Below are 18835 nucleotides of genomic sequence, written 5' to 3' on the forward strand. Positions count from 1 at the left end.
ATGTCATAATAGCTTCCCCAACTTGCACGATTTTACTCTATATTTATAATGACTTAACTTTATATACATTCTGTAACTTGAGTGCATGGACTCCTAGGTTTTTTAGTCATTATGGGCCACAAACTTAGAAGTTTGTAAAAATGAAGCTCGATCAGTCGATTAGAGTCGAGGTTTACTTAACCTCGATCATCTTAACTACATTTGAGGCAGCAAAAACTTGTTTTTGTGAGTTGATTTCTTGTGTCTTCACCGTAGATCTTCAACACACACATCTAGACACTAAAACTACAACTCAATTACATGAATAAGGTTTTAAATACGGGTTTGCCAACACTCTAAATTATTTAACCCTAACATTTTTTTTTTTTTGGTTAGAGTAGAGATGAGTTACATAAGTACGATGGAGGTATCCACATATAGATAAAATGCTACTTTTTAAATTAAAGATCAACAATATGTTTATGCACAAAATGTAGAATGATCGGACCAAAAATTAAAACATCATTTTAGATAAATCAATAATTAGAGGCAGAAGGATTTGAATCTGGCAGTTGAAAACACTAAAATGTGTGTAAGTAATTGCTTTACATCACATATGACATAAGTGTTAAGTGTAATTATGCCAAAAACAAAATGAATGGATAGTGGGAGCAAGTAAAAGTTTAGCTAAGAAAGATATAGTTTTGTGATTTGTGTGGCTCAAATGTAGTCGGTAGGTATACAATGCTTATCTCTCTCTTTCAGACTTTCACATCACCATTTAATGCCTAATCAGACACCTGGAGGACATGCCCTTTGTAACACGCCACCTCAGCTCCAATCATTTTTTTTTCTTGTGCCACTTATTTATTTATTTATTATTATTTATGATTTTCCCTTCTTTTTTGTGTCTCTTATTTCATTGTGATTGATTATAATCTCTCATCTTCTTTTGCTACCTTGGTTTGGCTTGAACTTTAAAAGCCTGCGTTGTATTGCGTAACTCTGGGTGACCAAGACGTAAGTACCAATTCAATTCACTGTCTAAATACTTACTATACATAATTTAGAGTTAAATTTCTATTTTTACTTTTTTTTTTTTGTGCTTTGATAATCTCCGAGAGCTGCTTGGATTTGAAAATTTTATTTTATTAATGTTTAATTTTTGGTGTTTGAGTTATATTGACTTGGAGTGTAACAAGAAGGTTGGTTTATCTTTTTGATAACACTTACTTCTAGCTGAAATGAGCGTGTGTAGTTGAAAACACCTCGACAAAATAAGCCCATAGAAAATTTCTTCCATTAGATGTACTATTCATGAAAGGTTTTGTTTTGTTTCTTCTTTTTTTGCTGTTTTTTAATAATGAATATTACCTTCATGTAAGAATTGTATATAACTTATAGATCTTGATGACTTTGGTATAAAAAGATTAGAAGAAAGAAATGTTTTGAGAAAGACTAAATACAATCTTGTCAAGCTGGATATGCAAGAAACATGGTCAAAGTTGCACTATAGCTATTCATGTAATGAGCACATTGTAGCATATTATCTAAAATAGGCTATTAAGGGGTGAATATCCAAAATCAAAAAACCATTTTGCATGAGCTTAGGCTATTTCACTCCCAAAATGAATTATATGAATAGTGGCTTCCTATCTTTAGGGAACAATGTTTATTTCCTAAACTCATTGATTATTGTTCGTGTGGCTTGGTAATTGTGATAAAGTAAAGTGAGTGTATTGAAAAGTGAGAGAAATAATAAAAAATAATTTTTAAATAAAATAAGGTTTAGAATAAGGAATTTGGTATAGTTGAAAAGAAAAAATGGTTAGCCAAAATAAGAAAAATTAAGATCTTATTCTAAAATACGAAGAAATTTTAGGGAAGTTGCTACTGATGTTCTTAAATAAATATAGCCAAAAGCCTACTGCCTCTATAAGAAAAAGAAATCATAAATTATGTAAATATAACCCAAGTATGAAGTGACAAGCTATGATTTCTTTTTTGATTTCATGTTTATGTTTATTTTTTTTCATATTTATGTTGATATAATTGGGAACTGTTAACTGAGCAATTTGTATCTTTCATGAAAATGCAGAAGTATAGAAAGGAGTGGGCCTGAAAATGGGCATAATTGTGATTTCATTGCCAGTGATACTATTAATTTTGATCATTGCACTTGCATTTTACCTTCTTGGTAGGGCCCGTGGTCGAAGCGAAGCAGTTCCTCAGTATTATGGGCCTCCAGCTCCTCCATTCCAAGCCCAATCTCCAGCCCATGATAAACCTACACAGGTCTAGATACTTCTTATATGCTTGTGAAAATTTGGGAGGTGGTTGTACTTAGAAGAGTACTCTTTTGTTGTATTTGTGTTATACAACTATTGCAAATTTGTAATGAGAATAAATTGGGTTCGGAACTGGCGTAAAACCGTGTTTTACGCTAGCCAATGAGACCACGCCATGTCATTAATTCAATAAAACCAATATTTCTTTTGCAAATTAAAAAAAAAAAATCCAAACTTGTAAAAATCAGATCTGCCAATGTGTCTTTGCTTTTTGAAGTACTTTCCTTTTTGTTTATTCACTTCTTCTTTTAAAACCAGTGTTCAGAGTCGCCGATGGTTTCATGATTCCAAGGCAAAGCTAAAAAAAAAAAGAAAAAAAAAAAGAACCATTTTTAAGACTCAAGAGCGAACTGAGTTTGTAACAGATCATTAGGTGCCCACACCACATCCAAAGGGCAAGGCCATTTAGCATCAAGTCGAGCCCGTGGCTTGCCTTTCCCACTTCAATGCAAGAGACTCACTAGACAGGGATGCAAATCTCTACACAACCCATGAAAGTTGTCCCCCACCAAGACCATGCTGGTTCCACCTGTGGTCCATTGGGGCTATGTTTCTAGCAAAAATCAACAAAAATGGTGGCAAAGATCCAGCTTGTAGATCCGCATTCGCTTCTGGAGCTCCATCCATTTCACTATCTTTGTTTTGTAGTCACCGCTTCCCCACCGCTCAAGATACCAAAATACAAAAAACTCATAACAAATCAAGTTATTAACATCCCAAAAAAAAAAATCCAAACCATCAATAATTCGAAATCTAAATGGGGAAAAAGGGCAAATCATTAAAAACACAAACCTTGGAATCGTGAAACCAAGCTCATAGCAGCTCCGGCATGTTTACCAGCTCCAGCAACGAATCTGGTGACTTGTATGGCGGCGTGCGTCAGTGTGTGGTGGTGTGGAGGTTCGGGCAAGAGGAAGCACAGCTGTAAAGGAGATTTTTCAATTTGGTCTGATACGTTGATTTTTCAATTTGGTTTGATCAGTGTTTGTGATTTGGGATTTAAGAGTGATGTTATTGTCTGCGGTAGGGTGTTTTTGGCTTTCACTGAAATATTGACTTGGCGTGGTCTCATTGGCTGGCGTAAAACACTGGTTTTACGCCAGCTCCGGACCCAATTTATTCTCATTTGTAATGTGCTTGTGTAAAATCATCAATATATCAAAAAAATTCAAATATCAATAAAATCAAATATTGTTTCCATTGTATTGCATGGCTCTCGTTGTGATATTGTTTCCATCGTTACGTAGACCAATAAAATACAAATAATTTTATCTTTTTCAAAGATAATTAAATTTATTACAATTATATATTTGAATATAATTGAAGAACTTAATGTACTGTCCTAAAAAATAAAAAACCGACACATGCGTTTTCTTTTGATATGTTTAGATATCAATCCTAGTACCTTAACTCCAAGCCTCATCAACAATGGTATTGGAGAATGGGGGATTCCAATTAATGAGATGTTAATATAAAATAGGCAAAAAACTCATTTTAGTTCCTACATTTTCACGCGATTCTCACTTTGGTCCCTATTTTTTTCCACCGATTTTAGTTCCTATCTTGGAAAACGCGTTTTGTTTTAGTCCCTGACGTTACATTAGAGATTGAAATTACATAGTTGACAAACAGAAAAAATTAAAAATATTAAAATAATGCCCAATGTGTCCACGTGGCTTTCCACGTCAGCCTCTAAATTAAAAAAAAAAAATTTATTAATTTTAACTAAATAAAAAAAATTAAAAACAGAAATAAAAACCAAAAAAATTAAATTCAAACCCAGATTCAAATCCATATTTCAAACCCCCACACCACCAAAACACTCCGAAATCCACCATACCAACAGTTACATCACACCCAATCAAAACAACCACAACCAAACCCACACCCAAACCCATAAATTTGAATCTAAAACCTTCACAAACACATAAGCAAGCACATAACTCGAGCTTGCTACGCTCGAGTATTGTGTTGCATGGAACTCAAGTTTAGCAAGCTCGAGTACCACATTATTTTTTTTAATTGCACAAATTCCAGGTCAGCAGTGCCATAGCAGCCACACTGGCGACTCCTTAGGAACTCGAGTTCATTGAACTCGAGTACTATTTAGAACTCGATTTTGAGAAACTCGAGTACTAAAAAAGTGATACATTGCTAAATATTTCCGAAACAGTGCTAGCTTGCTACATATTTTGCCAAAACGTGGTATTTGGCTATTTTTACCCTATAGGGTTACCATGTATATTTCAATGATTGGCTACTCCCCTTGTTGTTTTTTGGAATTTTAAGTAGAGATAGAGACATTTCGTGTACTTCATATTAGGCTTTGAAAGTAATCAAATATGCCTTATATAATGTTAGTATCCTCTATCTCTTGTTAAGATCCAGAGCTTTACAATTTAGTGACACTGTTTGGTTACTCATTATTGTAGAACTTATGTTTAACTCCTCCCATCCTATTGTTTTAAGCCAAAAAAGAAAAACCCTTATTCTAAAATCAGTATTTTCAAAACATTAGAGAATTCACATTAAGATGTGAAAAATGCTAAATCCTAATTTTAGTTCTCATCCCTTTAAAATATCATCCACATCAAGTATGCTATTTTTAAAATTTTTGACATCTTTGCTACAGTGGAGTGTCATCTTTGACACCCTACTATGGTGACACTCCACTGTAGCAAGTTGCTAGAGTTTTTTTTTTTTTTTTCCTCTCTCTCTCACTCTCTCTTGTGATGTGCCTCTCTCCAATGATTTCTCTCTCTCTCTCTCTCTCTCTCTCTCTCTCTCTCTCACTTGAATAAAATAAATAATATTTTAATAAAATGGTAAAAAAATAAATTTTTTGATATTAGGTGTATTATAAATTGTAGTGTGAAAATAAATAAAGTAGTGTTTTGAGATGCTAAATGTTTTTTGACATGTTTGATGAGAATGCTTTAAGTAAGACTATCTACCATGACATCTTATTTCTAAATCAACCACTCCAAAAATTTAGGAATAAGATTATTTACCATAATCTCTCTTAGACTTTGTAAAAGTAAGAATTTTGTATACTGAGTACTGTACTACATTTTTAAATTCCTAAGGTCTTAAAACCTTAGTCTAGCTAACTAATTTTTTCTCAAAACTTTTAACCAAAAAAATATGTTCATATTTATTGATCTGTTGGCCAAATGTTTGATTTTTTTTTTTTTTTTTTTTTTCAGTTTTTTACCTATATCATTTCATCATCAGTTACTCTTTGGTTTCGTGTTTGAATTGGATTCAGTTCACATAGTGGCAAATGCTAGTTGATGAAACATGCTCGGTGCAACTTTGTTGGTATTCATCTTGTTAGGTCAATGATATTTCTGTTGGGAAATAATATTTGGTGGGTGTAAATCATTTTGATTCTGCCATATATGAGTCATCAAGGCATGTGGGATGGGGTCAAAAATTTGTGTTGGCAAAAGAAATCATAGCATTTGTTTTCTCTTTGATTAAAAGAATCTGCCAATTTGTGTGGGTCTATGATGAGAGAGTGATAGTCACATACTGATACATATTTTTTTGATGAACACATACTGATACATATTAGTCCCAAAAAGCCCACTTCAATACATAATAGTCCCATCCCAATCTAGATTAACATCAAGCCTGAGCATCCACGTTCATAATATTTGAACACATCTGTGCATGGGCCATGTGTTACTGAGCTTCCACGAAGCTTCGACTTTTTTTTTTTTTTTTTGAGAAACAAGCTTCGCCTTTCTTTTCATACATATCCGGAAATCTATATGGATTATTGTCATATTTTGAACAAGGGGTATGAGTGGCGTAAAAATTCATATTTTGAAATTAAAATTTCTATATTTTACAATACTTCTATTTAAATAAATAAAAACATATGTTTGTGCGTTTAAATAAAAAAAAAACTACTTATTTTTATATTGATGTTTATTTGCTGATTATAAAAAAAAAATTGTAAGGAACTCGAGCTTATCAAACTATTAAATAGAAGCATTGTAAAATATAGAAATTTTAATTTCAAAATATTAATTTTTAGGCCACTCATACCCCTTGTTCAGTCATTTTTAACACACTCATCAATTTCTAACTTCTTGGAAGCGTTAGGTCAGATTTGAATATACAATAAACATGAACTCGAGCCTATTTAAATAAATAAAAACATATGTTTGTGCGTTCAAATGAAGAAAATTACTTATTTTTATGTTTATGTTTATTTGTTGATTATCCAAAAAATATATATATATATATATAAGGAACTCGAGCTTGGTAACCTTGAGTACCGTTGAAGTAAAATAAACAACATTTTATTTACAAAGAACTCGACCTTGGTACGTTTGAGTATTGTGTTGCATGGAACTCGAGTTTAGCAAGCTCAAGTACCCCATTATTTTTTTTAATTGCACAAATTCTAGGTCAGCAGTGCCACAGTGGGAACTCCCTAGGAACTTGAGTTCACTGAACTTGAATGCTATTTAGAACTTGATTTTGGGAAACTCGAGTACTAAAAAAAATGGTAAATTTCTAAATATTTCTGAAACAGTGCTAATTTGTTACAAATTTTGCCAAAATGTGGTATTTGGCTATTTTCACTAACAATTTGGTCGCTAAACAGTAAAAGATTTCTTATGAAAAAATCAGAACTTTGGGCCTTGTTTGGTATAGTAGTTAAACAACCTATTTTCAATTTTTAAACAACATTAGACATATTTTTACGAACAAAGTTTCTCTCCAAACTCATCATATATCTTTATATTGAGTGTGAATTTTGAAAATCTAACCGTTAGATTGCATATTCTTATTACATCCTTAATGCTTACAAAATTTAAAGAAGATCAAAGATCAGTTGCTATGTCATCAAATAAATGTTATAATTTCAAGTTTTTGTGATCTAAAGTTGTATATAAAAAATAAGTTAATTGATCAAATAGTAAATAAGATCTAATTTGAACGAAATTTGATACGCATGTTAAGAACACAAGGAACATAAAATTCAACGGTTAAATTTTCAAAATTCACACCCAAAAGAGAAATATATGAGAAATTTGAAGAGTTTCTCTCTAACTAGTTTAGAGAAAAACCTTGTTCTATTTTTATACACTTTTTTCACATAAAAGTATTTCAAAAAATAACAAACAATATTATTCAACCCCACCACTAAACACGCCCTTGAATTCCAGCACACAGTTTTGTCAAAGACTCAAGAGCTCAATGAATGAGCTATGTCATTTCCTGTCAGAAAATTGTTTTGTTTTTTGAAAATTGGTGTTAAGCGTGTCTCTTTGTTTCAGACAGGGAGAGAAATATGCGAGAAAGTATATGCTGTTTCTGAAACTCCAACTCAGCATCTGTGTGGTGTTTCTAGGTCCAATAGAAAATTGACATATGTATTATAAATTACAGATAAGCAGCTCGGTTAAATTAAAATAAAAAGACAAAAATGCCCCAAAAAATTTCAAAGCCCCGCCATTAAAACAACATGCATTTTTCCTTTTTTGAAAATCAAAATCTTCTCTACATCTTTGCTTTCTCTCACATCGCTCTCACTCCTCCAAACCTCCATAGCCACTGCCTAGCATCGTCACTGGAGCTGCTAGACATAACCAATTCTGAAAAGATCGGCCTTTGTCTGGTCAAAAACCTCAAAATCATCTCTTATTCTCGTTGCTTCCAACCCCAACGCCAGAAGCTTTCTTTCCGTTTCCAACATCTGATATAGCAAAAAAGTTTTCTTCTCTTCTTCTATTTATTTTTTTGTATTTTTTCTCTTCCTGAAAATGGGTCTATCTTTTTATGACGTTGGATTTGGCACCATAATCTTTCTTATTTTTATAACCAAATCTTATACCTGAAATGGTTTTATTCTGTTATGAGACGAGAACTAATGGGACTTAGAGTTGGGGTTTGGAATTGTGAGTTTGGGGTTTATTTGCTGTCATTGTTTTAATTTGTATTACTATCTTATTATCAATGTCTATAAACTTTACATATTAATTTTGATGGTTCCTTGTAGCTAATTTATGATGCTATTCATGTTGTGAGTTTGGGGTTTAATATCTATTATTCCTTGTTTTAGTTTGTATCCTATTTATTATCAATGTCTATAAATTTTACATGGGATTGGGCTGCCTAGATTGATATTGATGGTTCCCTGTAACTAATGTATAATACTACTCATGTTGGTTGCCAAGCCGAAGTAAGATCATATAACGATATTACTCATGTTGGTCGCCAAGCCAAACTAAGATCATATAGTGTTAGCCATGTACTTTGTTACTTGAATATAGGTTCTACTGTTATGTTTAGTATACATTATATTTTTGTTGATATAATTTTTTTTTCATGGTGCAGAGATGGATGTGAAGTTTTGTTCTATTGCACGGTGGAAGAACATCTTGGATAGTATTTTTTACTTGAAAATTTTTTAGTTAGTGTGGGGAGTAAAAAGATCTTAATAGGGATAAGGGCCGTTGGGCCTTGCTAAGGAAGGCCGACCTGCTCTTGGGTTTAGGGCTTGTTGGTACTTTAGGTCGGCCCATATGCCGAGGATCCGAGGATCCAGCCGAGGATGTTTTTCCCTCGGACTGACACCAGAGAGCCCGGGACTTCATGGTACAGGTTAGGGAATGACACGGTCAAGACCAGTGGTTAAAGGGGGTGAACCCTTGAATGTCCTAGAAGCACCGATGTTGGGAAAGTGTCAAAGGTAAAGGCTGCTACCTCTACATTAAAGACCCTGCACCTACCACCCTGGCCGCATTAATGGGGAGGTGACACTTGAACAGTGGAAGGAAACTTCTGAATTCTTGTTCAAAGGCACTAAGAAAAGAAATATCTAGGCTAAGGGAGGAGTTGGGGCAACACGTGTATAAAGTATTAAAAAGAAGAGTATTTAAGGAAGGACCTAGAACAGAAATGGGGGGGGGGGGGAACTATTGGTAACTGAAAAGAAAAAAAAAGGGAAAAGAAAGAGAGAAAGATAATATAAGAATAGCTCTCGGTTTACGTCCGAGGAGATCTATTCACATTACTCCTTGCTGTTTCCAAATACTTGTATTCTTTAGTTTGTCATTTAATCTTCACTCACTTCTAACCTGGGTTTCAAGCCCACACTCTTACAAATTTTTATTGTTTAAGGCTCATTGGGCCTGAGCCCATAATTGTTCTTGGGTCCAGGTGCAATTGTGCTCTTACAATTGGCGCCGTCTGTGGGGAACCTAGTCTAGAAGTAGTAGGGATATTATGGCAGGCTTAGGCTCTCACCATGCAGAGTCACAAGGATCACAACCGGAAGATCATTTCGAACGTCTTGAACGTCATAGGGATCGTGAGGGAAGCGTCCATACAGAATATCCAGGGGCTAGCCATACTCATGGAGGGGGTAGCACTACCCACGATGAGGGCTCTAAATCCATGCAGAAGGAAATTAATCGTTTGAAGAGGAAGTTACGCCGTGCTAAACGTAAGGTTTCCCGTCCTCATCTAGTTCTTCCTCGAGAGGAAGGATAGGGGAGTTGTCTACAGTTCAAGGTCATAGTCCCCCACTAGTGCACCGTCCTCCGGTGCGGAGGACGACCAATCCACTCGCAGACGTAAGAAGCTTCTTTCTAGGGGCTTAGGCAACGATACCATGAGTAGGGGCGTTGCACCAACTCTCTAAATCTCCGTTTTCACGGAGGATTGAGAGGGGAGGCTTCCCGGGAGGTTCACCCGGCCCCCACCTTTACCATCTATAATGGCCGGACTCGATCCGGTGGAGCACGTGAGTCACTTCAACCCGGAGGATGGCGGTGCATTCTCTCACAACGAGACTTTGATGTGTAAAGTCTTCCCCTCCGCTTGGGACTGTGGCTATGAGATGGTTTAACGGTCTCGAATCGAGTGCATTGGGCTCGTTTGGGGAACTAACTAGGGCATTTGCTTCACGGTTCATTACTTGTAGCGAGTCCCTCGCCCCCTTTGGACTCGTTGCTATCCATGGTCATGAAGGAAGGAAGACAGACCGAAAGCATACTCCGACGGATGCGGGAGATGTTTAATGAAATAGACGGCAACTTTGATGAGGTGGCGCTTAATACCTTTAAGGTAGGCCTCCCTGCGATCACGACCTAAGAAAGTCCTTGACGAAAAAGCCCGTCCGCGGCGTACGCCATCTTATGGATCGTATTGATGAATATAAAAGGGTAGAGAGGAAGACCGGCGGCGGGGAAAAGGAAAGGAGAAGGTTATCCCGCAGGGAGAGAAGGGATTTCGGGTCGGACGGATATCACAACACCAAGCCGAGGAGAGATTACTTCGGACAATCCGGCTCGCGGCAACCCCCGAGCTGTAAATGCGTATTCCGAGAACCCGGTGCATCGGTTGTTAGAAAAGTTCGTAAGAGCCCTTCTTCGGATGGCCGGCAAGATGGCGGGGGACCTGCGAGAAGAAATCAAAACCTTTTCGTCGGTACCATCGGGATGTGGGCCACACTACCGAGAAGCTGTCGGACCTCGTGGAATCATCTAGAGGCTCGTCGGTGAGGGAAAGTTAAACGGCACTTGTGTCGGCCCACCGGCGGAGTCGGTCAAGTTGGTTCAAACAACCGGAGGAAGCAGTTCATCTCGGCCAGCATTGGGAACGATTAATGTTATCTTCGTTGCACACATGGTAGGACCGGTTCGGGTCCCACTAGGGTTATGGCGGTTTCCCGTCCGCGTGCCGAGGATGGGGGTAGTAGGCCGAAGAGATTAAAGAGCACTCTACTGTCTTGGGTTTTTCCGAGGAGGATAAAGTAGGGACTATCCGGCCCCATGACGATGCTCTGTGGTTACCCTCGGGATAGGGAATTATGATGTAAGGAGGGTGATGATAGATCGGGCGGCGGTGCGGATATCATGTACCACGATCTATTTAAAGGGCCGAGGTTGGAATTGGAAGATCTAACTCCTTATGACTCACCTCTTATAAGCTTTGAAGGGCGAGCCGTTGTGCGAAGGGACAAATCCGTTTACCCGTTCAATCCGGCACGAAACGGTTGAGGTAGATTTCATTGTGGTTGACGCGTACTCTCCATATACAGCCATCCTCGCCGAGGCCATGGGCGCACGCTTTGGGAGGCTGTTTCTTCCACCTTACATGTTAAAGTGAAATTCCCCTCGGGGAGCATGTTGAGGAAATCCTCGGCAGCCGGGTAGTTGCTAGGCGGTGCATATCGGGCTCGGTGCTTCGTCGATCGAATTTGAGTCATCAACCTTTCCCATCCGGGAGTCATAGCAATTAACGGCTCCGGATGCACTGGAGCGATGACGGAAAATGAGGCTGTTTGTGAGGAGTTAGAGAAGTTTGTAATAGCGGATGATCCGAGAGAGGTTCTTCCAAGTTGGCATACTTTTGCCACACCAAGAGAAGATGGAGTTAGTGAAATTTCTGAAAGACAATTTAGATGTTTTCGCGTGGGACCCCTATGAGGCTCCAGGCGTAGATCCGAACTTTATTTGTCATCGTTTAAACGTCAATCCTGCCATTGTTCCGAGGAGGCAGCCACCTCGGCGATCTTCCCGAGAGCATTCTGAAGGTTGTGAAAGAGGAAGTTCTTAAACTCAAAAGGGCGGGGGCTATCAAAGAAGTTTTCTACCACGAGTGGTTGGCTCATACCGTTGTTGTTAAAAAGAAGAACGGCAGGTGGAGAGTGTGTGTAGATTTTGCGATACGAACAAGGCCTGTCCTAAAGATTCGTTTCCAATGCCACGGATTGATCAATTGGTAGATGCTACTGTTGGACATCCTCGGATGAGTTTCTTGGACGCCTTCCAGGGTTACCATCAAATTCCCTTGGCGTTAGAGGATCAGGAGAAGACTGCTTTCATTACTCCAACCGAATTATCATTATAAGGTCATGCCGTTTGGGTTAAAAAATGCTGGGGCTACTTACCAAAGAATGATGACCCGAATGTTCGAACAGCAACTGGGAAAATCCATAGAAGTATATGTGGATGACATGGTGGTGAAGAGTAAGACAGTGCCTTCGCACATGACAGATTTGGCCAACACCTTCCGGATATTAAGGAAATATAGGTTGCGCCTTAACGCCTCCAAATGTTCTTTTGGTGTGGGGTACGGAAAATTCTTGGGATATCGATTACTCGTAGGGGTATAGAGGTAAACCCATTGCGAGTTAAGGTCAATTCGAATTTGCGGCCGCCTCGGAACCAAAGAGATTCAAAAATTGACGGAATGATTGCTGCGGCGGAATAGATTTATTTCTCGGTCAGCTGACCGGTGCCGTCCTTTCTTTCAGTTGTTGAACAAGTGGAAAGGGTTTCGGTGGACCGAGGACTGTGATATAGCTTTCCAACAGCTTAAGCAATATCTTTCTCGGCCACCCATCTTATCTCGTCCTGAGGTGGACGAGGTTTTATTCGCTTATTTGGCCGTGGCTATTCATGCGGTGAGCTTAGTCCTTATAAGGAATGAAAATGGAGTGCAGAGACCAATTTACTACGTTAGTAAGTCCTTGAATGAGGCCGAGGTGCGCTATTTGCCCTTGGAAAAAGCGCTTCTGGCAGTAGTCCACGCCACGCGCAAACTTCCTCACTATTTTCAGTCTCATACTGTGGTTGTTTTTGACCCGAGTTGCCTGGCGTGTTGCGTAGTGCTGATTATTCTGGCAGGGTGGCAAAATGGGGAACCATTTTAGGAGCCTTTGATGTTAGATACAAACCTCGCACTTCGGTAAAGGGGCAGGTCCTTGTTGATTTGGTGGCGGAGTTTACTGAACCATTGTTAGAAGAAACTTCAAAGGAAGCACACATGGGTGAAAAATCAGTTGGTGTGATCACAGACGTGTATCGCCTCGGCTTGGAAAGTTTATGTGGATGGGGCTGCTAATCATAAAGGGTACGGGGTTGGACTTGTTCTAATGTCCCCGAAGGGATTGTCTTTGAAAAATCTTTGAGATTGGCCTTTTCGGCTACTAATAATGAGGCCGAGTATGAAGCGATCTTGGTAGGCATGCGAATGGTACATAAGATGGGTGGCAAGGAAATCCATGTGTTCTCGGACTCTACGGTAGTGGTCGGCCAAGTCATGGGGACCATGGAGGCTAGAGACCCCGGAATGCGGGACTATTTGGCCCGGGGTTAAACGTCGAGCGAGCGGAATTCGACTCCTTTGCCTTAGCTCATATCTCTAGGAGTGGAAACACTCATGCAAATTCTTTGGCTACATTGGCCACATCCTCGGCTTAAGGTCTACCAAGGGTTGTTCTCGTTGAGGATGCGGTAGAACCTTCTCTTGTAGCGCTAATGCACCTCGCATCCATCTAATAAGGCCTGGTCCTAGCCGGATGGATTCGATCGTATCTTTTCTTAAAAATGACATTCTTCACGAAGACAAGGTCGAAGCGGCGAAGGTACGTCGAAAGGCGCCGCGTTTACGGTTGTCCGAGGACCGAGAAGTTATATAAACGATCCTTTTAGGGACCGTATTTGTTGTGTGTACACCCACGAATCAACGTAATCATTGCGGAGGAATTGCATGAAGGAATTTGTGGGAGTCACAACGGGGGAAGGTCCTTAGCCCATAGAGCCACGACTCGGGGTTATTGGTGGCCCAATATGCGGAGGGAGGCTCGGGACTATGCCGAGAAAATGTGATCAATGTCGAGAGGTTCTCCCCTAATATCCACCAACCTGGAGGGTTCTTAACCTACTCTCCGGCCCTTGGCCTTTCGCACAATGGGGCTTGGACATTGTAGGGCCATTCCCAAGAGCTGGAAACAAAAGATGGTGCTCGTAGGGACGGACTACTTCACTAAATGGGTTGAAGCTGAGCCCTTAGCCAATATCCGAGATGTTGATTCCAAGAAGTTTATTTGGAAGAATATTGTTACTAGATTTGGTATACCGCATACTCTTATCTCGGACAATGGCGTTCAATTTGATAGCAACGCCTTTAGGCAGTACTGTGGTGACATGGGCATCACAAATAGATACTCTACCCCAGCTTATCCTCGAGGAAATGGACAGGCCGAGGCCGTTAACAAGGTCATAGTCAACGGGCTCAAGAAGAGGTTGGATGATGCGAAAGGCAGATGGGTAGAAGAGCTCCCTCATGTCTTGTGGACGTATTGGACCACTCCGCGCAGGTCCACTGGAGAAACGCCATTCTCTATGACTTATGGAGCCGAGGCGGTGATACCATTGGAGTCTGGATTTCCTACTCTAAAGACAAGTTCTTTTAGTCCAGAGAATAACAAGGAACTTCTAGAGAGAGATCTTGATTTACTTGAAGAACGGCGTGAGGCATCTATGGTCCAAATGACCTATTATCAGCAGAAGCTAAAACAAGGACATGATGCCCACGTGAAGCTAAGGCCACTTGCGCCTGGTGATCTTGTGTTAAGGAAAGTTGTTGGCACTTCTAAAAACCCAGCTTGGGGTAAGCTAGGACCTAACTGGGAAGGTCCCTATCGCATTGTTTCAATAGCAGGCATAGGGTCGTATCGGCTAGTTGACCTAGACGAAAGAATTGTACCACGTCCATGGAATGTAAATAATCTTAAAATGTATTATTATTAATGAAAATGAGTTTTTGTCAATTAATATTTCAAAGCTATGAGTAGCTCTGATTTTTGAAGTAACAATTCTAAAGAATCAAACAGAAACTTGGTTAAGTGCTGTCCTCGGACCACAAACCTTGTGGAAATTGATGTCTTGTCATTTGTTAAACAGAACCTTAGTTATGCCGGGTCCTCGGACCTCCTACTTTGGGAAAATTAACATTTGAAGTTACCGTTCTAAAGAATCAAACAAAAACTTGGTTAAGTGCTGTCCTCGGACCACAAACCTTGTGGAAATTGATGTCTTGTCATTTGTTAAACAGAACCTTAGTTATGCCGGGTCCTCGGACCTCCTACTTTGGGAAAATTAACATTTGAAGTTACTGTTCTAAAGAATCAAACAGAAACTTGGTTAAGTGCTGTCCTCTGACCACAAACCTTGTGGAAATTGATGTCTTGTCATTTGTTAAAACGGAGACCTTAGTTATGCCGGGTCCTCGGACCTCCTACTTTGGGAAAATTAACATTTGAAGTTACTGTTCTAAAGAATCAAACAGAAACTTGGTTAAGTGCTGTCCTCGGACCACAAACCTTGTGGAAATTGATGTCTTGTCATTTGTTAAACAGAACCTTAGTTATGCCGGGTCCTCGGACCTCCTACTTTGGGAAAATTAGCATTTTTAAAGTTATTGTTCTAAAGAATCAAACAGAAACTTGGTTAAGTGCTGTCCTCGGACCACAAACCTTGTGGAAATTGATGTCTTGTCATTTGTTAAACAGAACCATAGTTATGCCGGGTCCTCGGACCTCCTACTTTGGGAAAATTAACACTTACAGTTACAATTTTTAAGAATTAAACGAAATATTGCTTAAGATTTGTCTTCGAACTACAACTTTGATTAAAGTTAACTTCTGATTATGTCTGGATGTTAATACATTACTGTTTATTAAACTCGGACCTTAAGTTTCATATCTTCAAGTGTTAAGCAATTTTGTGTAAGAAATGGTCCTCGGATCTTACATCCTACTAGAAACAGTGTTATGCATTGTAAGGGCTTAATCATTATATGAAGTCCTCTTTCCTTTTTAATCAAGGCATTGTTCAAACGTATTAACTATCTCACCTTGTATTAAATCTTTAGTAATATACGCATGACTATGTGGAAGTTATGATTGTGCCATCCTTGGAGTTAGATTTTTATACTCTGAGAAACTTTTGATATGACTTAATGGGAAACTTTTGTAATAAGTACGAAAAAGAGTAAAGTAGAAACAGAGACAATTCAAGTGAAAAGTAAACGAAATCGTTCTTCATTAATCAATTGAGTATGCATTACATATAATTCAAAAAAAAAAAAAAAAAAAAAAGGAAAATGAGAAGCCCTAAGCTAAGTCCTAAGGTTGTTGGAGGAGGATCTTGGCGAGAGGTACTAGTGCCCTCGATCATTCTCAACTCCGGCTCGAAAGGAGTCATAACTGTTTTCCTTTATCCATTTGTCTTCGTTGAAAGGACGATGGGTTCCAGCTGTCACGGCTTAAATCCTTCTGCATCCCCTCCTCCTTCCTTCTCTTTGTTGGAACCGAAGGTTCGTAGGATCAGGAATTTCTTTGTGGAACCACTTGGAGGTAAAGCAGAAGAGTTGTCTCGGGGGTAGGAGCGACAACGGAGCCTCTTCAATCTCCTACGTATTTCTAGGGGAAGCCAAACGTTCTCGGACTTCCTCAAATCCGAAGATTGGGAAACTCTGCTGCGTTTAAAGCTTCCCCCCATACTTTTTGACGAGCATTCGCGGCATAAAGCCGCGAACTCCTCTGTCATTGCTCCTCGATGGTTGCAACCCCTTCATCGAAACTTGCACCTTGGCGGCTTGAAGAGAGAGTTGGAAGGAGAGCCGGCTTCTTCCTTCATCGGCGCCAGTTGCTTCTTCAGATCCGAGCATTCCCTTTGAGCTTGGGAGAGCTCTTCATCTCTTTCACGAAGGAGCGTGCGCTGTCCTTCTATCTGGGTCTTCATAGTCTTCAAGTTTGACTCGACCCCGTTTTTCTCTCTCCTCAGATCTGCTACCTCCGAGGTCAGCTTTTCGTTCTCGGCAAGGGCTGTACCCAAGGACTTCTCAGTCTCCACCCTAGTTTCGAACTCAGCTCTGGCTATTTTCCGAGTGTCTTCAATAAATTTTTCAGCTACAAAGACCTCTGAATAGCACTTTGCAACAAAGTATGATGGAGTTAGGAATAATAAAAACAAACTTACTTATAAATATTGTTAAAAGGAGAAACACTTACCAGCGCTAAGTCTCTTTTTAGGGAGAGGAATAGTTGTGGCTGGCCCAATTTTTTCCAAGGTCTCCATGTCCTTGGGCAGCAGAAGAGGGCGTTCTAGGACCTCGGCCAGGTGGTGAGCATGGCCTTGTTGAACCGCCCTTATCTTGGGTGGCAGGAGATGGGACGCCGTCGGCCACTTTAGGTCGGGGACCGGGTGGTCGGTGCTCGGCGCACTACGCCTCATCCACGATTTCCCGAGTTCAACCGAACGGGCTCTACCCTTGCCCTTGTCCGGCTGTCATTGGGCCGGTGGGAGTTGTTGGCGTGGTTTCTTGGGCTCTTTATTAGTCGTCCCATCATTATCCCCCTTCCTCTTCTTCTTGGGATCCTCGGCTAGTAATTTGGGCTCAGCTGGAGGAGGAGGAGGAGGTAAAGCTGGGGGAACTTGGGACGTCCCCGTTTTCATCTTCTCTGCACCTTAGGCCGCCCTGTTGGTGAGGAGAACCTCCATTCGTCCCAGGTTTTCTTCTACGTCGTCTTCGGGCCGGGCAACCACAAACCCAGCAATTCCAGAGGCCTCGGTGGCTTCTTCTTCCTCGTCGGAAAGTACCACGGCGGGTTCCCGCGAGGTCTCTCGGTGTCTTCGAGATGGAATTGATCTATCTCGTCGTCAAGTGTGTGTGAAGAAGACACTGCTCTTGGAATGACAGTTGTTTGTGAGTGCACGGCGAGGGGCTAGCTGCTTTATCGGCCGGTTGTACAAAATAGTGTTAGGAGCGTCGGGAGGTCACGGTCGTCCAAAAATGGGGCCGAGCTACGTTTATCCTCTTTCGTCTTCGGTCGCCGGCAATAATGGCGTCCTCTATCTCTGAAGTCTTTGGAAAGGGGGGTGTACCCTAGAATAAGATGAGCAGCCCGGAGTTGTAGGTCTTCACTAACGAACACCTCGGAGCGAAGTACTCGGTTTAGATCGGCAACGTTGCAGTGACTCAGACGAGGACGCACGTGCTGCTTATCTCGCAAAGAAGACGTCAAAACAAACAAACCGATTAGATTCACACAAATATTTAACAAGTTTAAGTAAATACAAATACGCATTTCGTGTGTGTGTTAGGAGAAGTTGTGTTGTGGGGAGATTAATCCTACGGCGTCGCACACGGATCCCACCGAACCGGACAAGGTGGAAGCCATCGTGCTAGTTCCCAGACACGATCAAGTAGTCGTCCTTCATGCCTTTGTTTGATTTGGGCAGACAGGAGATTAGCCTAACGGTGCTGGACCGAGATTTCATGTAATAACCTACCTTAGAGAGTTTGTGGGACTCATATAGGAACACGACATCATGCCATGTGAGGTTTAAACCCATCTGCTTGTTTAGAGCATCTACACTACCTAGAACTCTAAAAACGTTTGGAAGGCATTGGTCGGGGCACAACCGGTGGTTGCGAAGATACTCCCTCATTACAGGTTTCATTGGAAGGGTCATCCCACCCTCTATGAAAGCTATCATAGGGATGATAACCTCTTCCTCTTTCCTAGAACCGGCCACGGCTGTTGCCGGGCAGTATTCTAGCCCTACGTCACTGGGAATATGGTATTTAGCTCTAAAGCCTTCCATCCCAGCGGCGGTATCTACTAGACACTTAAATTTTCCCATCACAGAAAGACGATAGACTAAACTTTAAAAGGGAGAGTGTTT

General features: G+C 40.2%; 1 long non-coding RNA gene across 1 annotated transcript; it reads left to right on the top strand.

Moving 5' to 3' along the window:
• Window positions 1-890: 890 nt before the first annotated feature.
• Window positions 891-2423, top strand: LOC142610954 (uncharacterized). The gene is made up of 2 exons (XR_012839909.1): window positions 891-999; window positions 2078-2423. It is a non-coding gene; the product is annotated as an uncharacterized LOC142610954 (long non-coding RNA).
• The last annotated feature ends 16412 nt before the right edge of the window (window positions 2424-18835 follow it).

Source organism: Castanea sativa, chromosome 9 (genome assembly GCF_040712315.1).
Source record: "Castanea sativa cultivar Marrone di Chiusa Pesio chromosome 9, ASM4071231v1".
Classification (NCBI taxonomy): Eukaryota; Viridiplantae; Streptophyta; class Magnoliopsida; order Fagales; family Fagaceae; genus Castanea; species Castanea sativa.